The sequence below is a fragment of the Papaver somniferum genome, chromosome 6, assembly GCF_003573695.1.
Source record: "Papaver somniferum cultivar HN1 chromosome 6, ASM357369v1, whole genome shotgun sequence".
Classification (NCBI taxonomy): domain Eukaryota; kingdom Viridiplantae; phylum Streptophyta; class Magnoliopsida; order Ranunculales; family Papaveraceae; genus Papaver; species Papaver somniferum.
Window position 1 is genome coordinate 18,347,274 of NC_039363.1, and position 10,639 is coordinate 18,357,912.

The 10,639-nt window shown below is 37.5% G+C and overlaps 1 long non-coding RNA gene across 13 annotated transcripts; it reads left to right on the forward strand.

Moving 5' to 3' along the window:
- The first annotated feature begins 202 nt into the window (after positions 1-202).
- Positions 203-10,111, forward strand: LOC113287095. Of its 13 annotated transcripts, none has more exons than XR_003329706.1 (12): positions 203-1,162; positions 1,799-2,018; positions 2,253-2,398; positions 3,266-3,331; positions 3,612-3,653; positions 3,792-4,100; positions 4,591-4,735; positions 5,759-6,277; positions 6,682-6,799; positions 7,548-8,081; positions 8,226-8,496; positions 8,858-10,111. It is a non-coding gene; the product is annotated as an uncharacterized LOC113287095 (long non-coding RNA). The 13 variants fall into 13 exon arrangements; XR_003329697.1 differs by lacking the exon at positions 3,612-3,653 and having other exon boundaries at positions 8,858-9,099; positions 9,696-10,111; XR_003329699.1 differs by lacking the exon at positions 3,612-3,653 and having other exon boundaries at positions 7,548-7,763; positions 8,038-8,081.
- The last annotated feature ends 528 nt before the right edge of the window (positions 10,112-10,639 follow it).

Genomic DNA, 10,639 nt, shown 5'->3' on the forward strand with positions numbered 1-10,639 from the left:
AAATTGACTGTTTACATTGACGTAAACTTATAAGGGTGAAATACGAGTGGGTGAGAAGAAATCACTGGACCACTGTATTGCCATGTCATAGTTGAGCAAAAATTTGCTCGGAGCATTTACACCTTTGTAACTTGGCAAGTTATGTATTTTGTACATTGCCATGGGCCCATACATAGGATTTCCCATTTGTTTTCCACTACAATCAAACTCAAAATTCTAGGGATTACTCTCGTTACCCGCTTTCTCCTTCTCTTTCTTCTCTTTCAGTGGTGGAAGTGAAAATGTTTCGATCCTTGTGGTGTAGAGTAGGAGCAAATCTGCAAACTACGACCCCCATAAATGGGGTACCTTCTCCATCATCATCTAGGTATGTTTTCCTCACACAGCAGGATTCGAATGTTATCAATAGAACTAGGGTTAGTTCCATACTAATGGTAATAATGTTAGGTCATATTCTTCTTCTGATTCATTTGTAGTTAATTATCTGAAAATGAAGCTATTAATGTCTCTCACAAAATCAAATTCAAAACCACATCCCAACCAGATTCAGTCTTAACATTATTTGAAAACTATGGATTCACTAAACTCCACATTTCAAAACTCATCACTAAGCGTCCATCAAGTTTGTTGATTGATCCTCTTAAAACCCTAAAACCCAATTTGGATTTTTTCAATTCTAAAGGGCTAGATGGAATAAAACTTTCCGAAGGACCCAAACGTTCTGACACTGAGCTTAATCCCTTCATTTGATATCCTTGAAAGCATTTCGACCCTTTAGTCGATGACTGAAGCCACTTGGAGAAAAAAAATGGATGTTTACAAGAGACGGGGTTGGTCTGAGGATCACTTACATACAGCATTTAGGAAATGTCCTTCTTGTATGTTGGCTTCTGAGAAGAAGATTACGGCAGTTATGGATTTCCTTGTGAATGAAATTGGTTATGATTCATTGATTATTGCGGAAAAACCATGGATTTTCACTAACAGCTTGAAGGAGAGGATTATCCCTACTAGGTGCTCTGTTATAAGAATTTTAGTCTCAAAGGGTCTGATTGAGGAAAAAATTTCTCTGGTATCACTTGGAAGCCTGACAGATAAGTCCTTTTCGGATAAGTGAAGCTCCTGCATTAATGAAGGTTTTCCGCGGTGAGATGAATATGGGGTATGTAGTTGATTATCTGAGTTCGAAGTTCTTGTATACATTATCTTTTCTCCTTTTGTTTGCTTGCTGCCTTTGTTTATTAATTTAGCTCATAGTTTTGCCAATACTTGCCACTTTTCTTGTTTTGCCTATATGGATATAATGCTCACGGCATTTTAAAACTTTGTTACAGATTATGCTTTATATTACATGGTTTTCTAATCTCATACATGATGAATATACGTCATCAGTGTTGTTGTTTGCTTTATCATCACTATGCTTATCCAGAACATTGAACTTTGGTAGTTTCCTAATCTTTGATGAAAGCGGTAATAGGAATAAGTCTAAAGAACTTGCTTAAATCTAGTGCTAAACTTTCTTGAGCTATTCAAGAATTAAGATAAATCTAGTTTAAGCTTGAGTCTGTTAGAATCTCAATCTGGCTAAGATATCTACACTTATTTTGTAAGTATGGTTTTCTGTGAATCTCAATCTGGCTAAGCTTGAGTCTGTTAGAATCTCAATCCTATTGGAACTCGTGGAATATTTTTATGTTGTTGTGTACCAATTTTGTATAGTATGTGTTTGAACTTTCTTATAGTCAGTCATATACACATCAATCTTTACTTTCCTCGTTCCTTATATTTGTCATGATAGTCTAATTAGGTTGAACGACTCCGCCTGTGTAGTTTCTACACAGCCTGTCCCAAGCCAGGATAAAGGAGGAGGGGGTCGCGATTGGCGTGGCTAGCAGGTGACTGACCAAAAGAGGGCGAAAATAGTACTAAGATGGGTGACCTCTTGGAGAAGTCCCCGTGTTATATTTTTTTTGGTTGAAAACCAGCCATCCTTTGGAAATGGCGAGAGCAGTACTCAGGTGGGTGACAACTTAGGAAGTCTTCGTGTTTCCTTTCTAGCTTACCCCAGCTTGTTTGGAACTAAAGGCTTCAAAGAAGAAATCTAATTAGGTTGAACATTAAGTTTTGTTGAGTTTCTTTATCTTGTTGAGTTTGAAAAATGAGTTATGCCAATCATGTCATACTGAAAAACTCAAATACTGAGCATGTATTGTTTTCTTTATCTGCTTTCTTACCTCTTTTGGATGTTTTAGAGGAACCATTGTGGTTTGAAGCATTACTGGGGTCTCAGAGTCAGAGGACAGCACACGAAGACTACAAGTCGCAGGGGTAAGACTGTTGGTGTCTCCAAGAAGCGTTGAGGACTGTTGTGATTCTTTTGATCAGAGAAGTTATTATGGTGAGAAGTCTGTCTTTCTGCTTTAGAGTTGGAACCTGGGAGGACTTTAATTATGATACCAGTATAGTTTAGGATTTTGAATATCTCGGAATTTGAATGTCCTTCGTTTTTTCTTACTGAAATCTGAGACAACATTTTCATATGGGAACTTCTTTGTATTTGGCTTTCTTAATCTTTTGAAGTTCAGTTTGAGTTTTGTCACTTTTTACTTTGTATCAAGGAGACCTTCCTTGCTGTGCATGTTTAGTTTCTCGACTGAGTAATGTAATGACATTTCATTTAACTCATTGAACTCGAAAAGTTGAACATAGTTTTAGGGTATATGCGAACCACGGTACACTCCTTTAGCTTTAAGGCTCAACAATGTAATGACATCCAGGATCTAAGCAATCATGGCGGCCTGATCATTTATATAGATCATGATTAGAGTCCCAAATTATTTCATTAATATCCAGCCTTCAGTTTTGTCATTCTCTTTCTTTGTGTTCTGTAATTTGTACTAATTTGAGAAGACATTACTCCAAGATCATACCAGGACTTCAAAAACTTGTTGGATTATCCAGTACTGAGGGGATATAAGCTTAAGTTTATAGTTTACTTCTCAGATGCTATGAACTATTAGAGAAAGATACTTTGCTCTCCATTAAACGAAAATAAAGTTTATTTTTGGTTGATTTCAGAACTTCTTATTTGGACTTTTATATTTTGGAAAATCTCGTCTCTACGCTCCTTTTAGTTTAATGGCTGAATACATGTAGTGAAAGCTTATCAAATAAGTTAGATTTAGTTGCTTAATGACAGTGAATTTTGAATTCTACAATGAAGGCACCTCATTAATATTTATCGTTCTTCTGTTTGATCTGCAAGGTCGAGAACTACTTAGCGACCCTGAATAAGAAAACATCTATACTGTTTAACGCAACAAGTTTCATGGTAAGTGTTACCTTGTTCAGTACTTGTCCATTGCAGGGCGAAGCCCTATTAGCTGTTGCATTTTTAGTTTTAAGGTAGCATATTATTGCTAAAGATAAAGAGTTCTTCCCAATTCACACTTTAGAAGCTGAGAAATCTAGTATACTTTGGACGCTCACTCACTGTATAGTGTATACGGCCATCCTAACAATGTAATGTATCTATTATCTGGATGCCATTTATGGACGGCATGCTTAAACATGAGTTTTGCTTAATTTTTAACCCTCAGTCTATGATGTAGCATCTGTAACAATCGCTGATGGCTACTATATGCCAAACCTGAGTATATCCCTGCCACTCTCTTTCAACTTAATCAGCTAAGTTCCCATTAAGACTTTCTTTTCTGCCCACCTTGATTTTTGTGCTGTTCTTTAATATTTTCAATCTTTAATGAGGTTGTTAATTGTAATATGGATTGCAGAATCTGGAGTATCCCAACCTCGACTGTAGAAGAGAGGTCCATTGACGATTCGGTCTGAACCTCGTGTCAATGCCAAGACAGCCAAGTTAAACAGTATTTGTTATCATGGAAAATTTTGAGCCACGTTGTGGCCATTGTTTTCTGATTGCTTATAGAACCAGAATGCTCTATAGTCGTAAGCTTCACTATAAGCATCGCTAAATTTCGCCAGTCCAGCTTCGATTCTTTTCGGAGGAACATAAACTTCATTAGGAAAGTGTAAAGACCAGTCGGAAGATGATGATCCGTGACTAACCAATAAGGCTTAGGGTAGGTCTGAAAATTTCACCAAGCACTCTTCTCTTTGTCCTTTTTCTGATTGAGAACCAGGTTTTAAATTTATCTGATAGCAACGTTGAAGCAAAAAAGCACAATTATCCTGGATTATCCTTGTAAAGATGGTCTATTGATGACCGTGATTACTCTGTAAACTATAGCTGATCTGTTAAATGTAAACTATAGCTGATCTATTGAATATAAGACATGTTACCTATCCAAGTGTCACTTCTAACTGCAACATGAAAGTTTGGGGTTTTCTTGAACTCACATCCAGTTCATTCTCTTGAATGTAAAGCCGTAACTGTATTCGCATTACGCGTAGCATGTGATAAATAAGTCTTGTTAGCTTGGGACCTTGTTGTATTTTTCTTGTTGAGTTGAGGTTGGGTTTGAAAAATGAGGTAGCAAATTTTTGTCATACTGAAAGAACTCGAATACTGAACTTTCGTTGATTTCTTTACCTCTTTTGACTGTTTTACAGGAACCATCATGGTCTGAGGCATTATTGGTGTCTCAGAGTTCGTGGACAGCATACCAAGACTACAGGTCGCGGAGGTAAGATTGTTGGTGTCTCCAAGAAACGTCGAAGACTGGTTGTTATTCTTTTGATCTGAGAAGTTCTTAAGGTGAGAAGTTTGTCTTTCTGCTACAGAGTTTGGACCTAGGACACATGGTTTAGGATTTTGCATATCTCAGAATTTTAATGTCCTTAGTTTTTCTAACTGAAATCTGAAAAGCATTTTGATATGGGATTTTTTTTGTATTTGGCTTTCTTTATGCTCAACAGTTAGACATGTATGCTGTCCCGAAATCGCAGGTTTTTTTTTTTAAAGTTCAGTCTCAGTTACTCAGTTTAAACCATTTACTTAGAAGGTCGTCCTCCTCCTGTGCACCTTTGGTTTGTTGATGACTGAGTAACGTGACGACATTTTATTGTACTCTGATAGTTGAACATAGTTTTAGGGTTTGATTAGAGTCCCAAGTTATTTCGTTAATATCCAGCGTTCATTTTTGTCATTCTTTCTCTTTACTTTTTGTTAATTTGGAGGTTAAAATTACCTTGCCAATATCATACTACAACTTGAAAAACTCGTTGGATTGAATGTGCAGTATTGAGGCGATATAAGCTTGAATAAGTAATTTGCATCTCGGACGGTAGGAACTAATAGAGAGGATACTTTGCTCTCCATTGATAGAATTTTCGGTTATTTCAAAAGTTTTTTTTTTATCGTACCTATTTTCTCTGTCTCTATGTTCCTTTTAGTTTGATGGCTGAATAATGTAGTGATATAGCTAATAGTGAGACATGACATCTCTTCACATTTATTCTTCATCTGTTTGATTTGTAAGAGCGAGAACTACGTAGCATACCCTGAATAAGAAAACATCTCTCCAGTTGGAGCACAACAAGGTCCATGGAAATGTCAGCTTGTTAAGTTCTTGTTCGTTAAAGGCGAAGCCTTATTTTGCTGTTTCATTTTAGTTTCTTATACTTGATAGCATATCTGCCTTGTGTAATGTATTGTTGCTGAAAATGAAGAGTTCTGCCAATTCACACTGTGGATGCCAAAAAATCTAGTATATTCTCTGGATGCACGTTGTATATGACCATCCTAACAATGTATCTATTATCTGGATGCCTTATATAGGGACCGTCTATGAATGTAGCATCTGCAGCAATCACTGCTGAGTGTTGGCAACTATGCCAAACCTGAGTATATAGTTGTCCATGATGTATTTCTTACAGCAAATACCATGTTGCCTTCTTTCAACTTGATCAGCTAAGTGCCCCTTTAGATCTTCTTTTCCGCCCACCTTGATTTTTGTGTTCCTTAATATTTTTAATCTTCAGCAAGATTATATTTCTTAATATTGACTTGCAGAGCCTGGAGTATTCAAACCTCTGACTGTGGAAGATAGGTCCATTGACCATTCAGTCTGAGCCTCATGGCGACACACGTATAGCTTCGCCAATGCATGAGTTATAGTATAATATCTGCAAAGATAGCCACAACAAAGCTTTTGAATTATAGAATCGCAACGTTGTATACGCCGGAAGCTTCATTATAAGCAAGCATCACTAAATCTCGCCAGTCCAGCTCCGATTCTTTCCGTAGGAACACAAGCTTCGCAAGATTATGATTTTTGATTAATCGATTTCGCTTAGGGTATGTCCTAAAATGCACCTTCTTTTTGTCTTTTTTTTTCCCGGTTGGGAACCAGGTTTTAAACTGTATCTGATCTGATAGCAACATTGAAGTAAAACAGCAGAAATTCTCTGCATCCCCCACCCAAAAAATCAAGCCACAGCAACTACATCTAAATACATTAAGACTTCTCAATCCGTCCTAGTAGTTTGTATGTACATACAGCCCTTTGCTTCGGTAGAATTAAACTGTATACTCATCAGGCATATAAATCAGTCTCCTTAGCCTGGAATCCTGTGGTAGTGTTTCTTGTTGGGTTTGAAAACTGAGTTAAGCAAATTCATGTTGTCCTGAAAAAACTCAAAATACTGAACATGGATTGTTGTCTGTATCTGATTTTCTTACCTCTTTTGGCTGTTTTACAGGAACCTTCGTGGTCAGTGGACAGCACACCAAGACTACAGGTCGCAGGGGTACGACTGTTGGTGTCTCCAAGAAGCATTGGAGACTGGTTGTTATTCTTTTGACCGGAGAAGTTTTACGGTGAGAAGTCTGTCTTCTGCTATAGAGTTGGAACCTAGGACTTAAATTATGATACTAGTATAGTTTAGGATTTTGAATATCTCCGAATTAACGAATTTTAATGTCCTGCATTTTTCTTACTGAAATCTGTGACACCATTTTGAGATGGGAACTTCTCTGTGTTTGGCTTTCTTAATCGTCAACATTTAGATATGCTGCCCCGAAATCTCATGAAATTTGATTTGTTTTGATTGTTTTCTTTTAAAGTTCAGTTGAGTTTCTCAATGTTAACCTTGTTCCAAAAACCTTCTTACTTGCTGTGAACATATAGTTTTATGACTGAGTAATGTAATCAATTTCATTGAACTCGAAAAGTTGAACATAGTTTTAGGGTTTGTACTTGGCCAGAATTTAACTCCTTCAGCTTTAAGGGTCAACAATATAATGACATCTAGGATCTAAGCAATCATGGCAGCCTAATCATATATCTTGGTTATGATTAGGGTCTATATTATCTTGTTAATATTTTTGTTCTCTTTCTTTTAGTTGTTTTTATATGTTAATTTAGAAAATAAATTACTGTACCAAGATCACAGTAGGACTTGAAAACTTGTTGGACTGTCCAGTACCGAGGGGATACGAGCTTGAATTTGTAGTCTACATATCAGATGCTATGAACTACGAGTATTAGGAAAGATACCTTGCTCTCCATTAACGGAAAAGAAAGCTTTATCGTTGGTTGATTTCAGAAGTTTTTATTTGGACCTAGGGACCCTGATCTCTACAGTTGAAAACAACAAGGTTCATGGTAAACGTCAGCTTGTTCAGTACTTGTTCGTTGCTGGTAGAAGTGCTATTGGCTGTCAGCTTGTTCAGTACTTGTTCGTTGCTGGTAGAGGCGCTATTGGCTGTCAGCTTGTTCAGTACTTGTAGAAGCGCTACTGGCTGTCAGCTTGTTCGTTGCTTGTAGAAGCGCTATTGGCTGGTAAATGTCAGCTTGTTCATTTAGTTTTTTTATTCAGCAGTCTACTTGCCTTAGTATTGTTGCTGAAGAAGATAAAGGGTTCTGACCAATTCACACTGAGGATGCTGCTGAGAAATCCAGTATACTCTTTGGACGCTCACTGTGTGCGACCATCCTAACAATGTACTGGATCTATTATCTAGATGCCGTTTATAGATGCCATGCTAAAACATGAGTTTTACTTTTTAGACCGCTCATGACACTCTTATTTTTCAACCCTCGTACATGAATGTAGCATCTGCAACAGTCACTTTCTGTGCACATTGATTGCTCCATGAGGTATTTGTCTCTGTAAATACTATGTCACTTTCTTTCAACTTGATCAGCCAAGTTCCCTAGATTTTTTTTCTTTCTGTGCACATTGATTTTTGTGGTGTTCTAATTTTGTCGATTTTGAATGAGAGTGTTCATTATAATGTATAGATTTGCAGTCTAGAGCATCCGAAGTTTCCGAACTTCGACTGTGGAAGAGAGGAGGTTCATTGACCATTCAGTCTGAGCCTCATGTCAGTGCCAAGTTATATACTAGTATTTTTTCGATCACTTATAGGACCACAATGCTGTATAAGTCGCAAGCTTCAGTAAATCTCATCAGCCCAGCTTCGGTTCTTTCGCAAGGAACATAAACTTCATTAGGAAAGAGTTTAAGACCAGTCGGAAGATTATGATCCCTGATTAATTAATTATGCATTTGGTAAGTCTGAAAAATGCAACTAGCACTCTCCTTTTTTTCTCTTTTCTTTTCCCAGTTGGGAACCAGGCCTTAAACTGTATCTGATAGCAACATTGAAGTAAAAAAGCAGAAATTTTCTGCATCCCCAACCAAAAGTAAGTGAATATGCAGTGACAGCAACTACAAATCTTTCTTTTGAAACGTTTTTCTCTGAAAAGTTGTGCAGAAACATGTCATAAGATTGTACTGCATCTACATACATTAAGACTTCTCAATCGGTCTTAGCTGTTTGTACATGCATACAGCCCTTTGATTCAAGGGATGATTTTAACATTTGTGATCTAGTGAACAATGTCTCCGTGACTGTCATGGTGTGTTACAGTGCAGGGACTATCCCATGGGGCCTTGATACAGAAGAAACACGGAAAATAGTCAAATACAAACACGGGCTTATTTACTAGGTCAGCTATTGCGGTCGATGGATGGACGGACGGCAAGAAAGCTGCAGGTTATGGGGCCAAAGCACAGGATTTTCTTTCCAGAAAAACTCATCTCTGTTAGCGAGGAATTAACTTCTTTGGACTCGGAACGTTGGACTGTCTTGGATGATCATATTGGTTTCAGGTATAGCCTTACCCTTCTTTCATGTGGTGAAGACAGATACACTGTGCATCCGACTAATCAAATCACACTTTTCCATCATAATTGTACTATTATCGGATTAGGCTGCCAGCTTTTTGTCCTTATAGTCCCATGATTAAAGGGATGACAACATTAGCTTTTAAGCAATGTTTCCAACAGTTGTGTTTAGGATTGATTTCATACTAGTCATGGACCATTAACAAAGTTGAGCCACATAAAATTTTAGTCGACCAGTTAGTCACTTAGTTGTCTGCGGACAACTTGCTAACCCCACGAGGTCCGAGCACACAAACTTGGAAAAAAAACTAGTTCCTGAGTACTTCAGAAACCAACAAATATTGAATTTTTAGATGAAACCGAACTTTTTAGATAAACTACATTATGGCTCTCTACTGTGTTTGTTATTGCACTGCATGACCGGTAAGAAAGTTGAATGCCGTATATAGACAAGACAATCCATTTTCATTCAACGAAACGTTTGAACAAAATACTTAAGACTGTACATAGAGATGATCTAAGAGTTGATTCGTCTCGGATCATCCTGAGTTCTAACACTTGCACTTAGAATTTTTGTACAGCACTTGCATGTTTTTGAATAATATGGTTCTCAAGGGGTGGATTTTCATAGAATGTGGCCAAATTCTTTGGGAGGCCATTGAGAGCTGCAAATAAGGAGGTCATTCTCAACATTTCAACCTGTCATCAGTACTACTACTACTACATTAGTGAATGCAGGTATGGGCCGTGTGGGCCCCACAAATATGAATGAGTAGAGCCCACAGTGCTCAGCAATTCAACTGATTTTTATGGTTTTTTCTTCTGCAAGCTGCTGCTGGCAGTACTGCTGATGAGTGATGACTGGTGATGTGATGAGCAAAAATGGTACTGCATTTATCGTGGTATATAGACAGTTCGATGAAGAAGACAAAAATTACTGTTTTTGTTTTCCTGGTCATGGAAAATGGAAAAATTGATTATATGAGATTCAAACAGCACCCTTTTGTTTCCAATGACTTCATTCATTCATCATGTGATCTGACTGACTCCAACCCAACCCAACCTCATCCATCTAATCTAATAATAATAAGTTCTCTTAACTTCTTCTTCTGTGTCATTTCCTGACATGTCCGACTCGATCATGTTATACAGTGTTCTACTAACGGCCCTAGAGAAAATAACCGAGCTGTAAGCGACAAACATTTGGGTGATCATTTAATGGTGAATAAGGGCATCACCATATATACTGTGCAGTAACAATTGGAAGCTTATTCAACCAGGGTATTCGTACAGCGAATATCTTCTACAGTTTACCTCCTGGCTCTTGCAGTTTTGCACTCCCAAACGGGTTAGACAACTAGTAAAGTGTATAGACATATCAAAATTTTAATGAATGCATGCATGCATGCAGAAGAGAAAGATAGAAAACTGGATTTTGTAGCAGAATCCAACATTCTTCCCCTAAATGAGGTAAATGTTGCTTCCAAAAGTTGTCACAAATAATTAGACACCCGTTTAGACTACA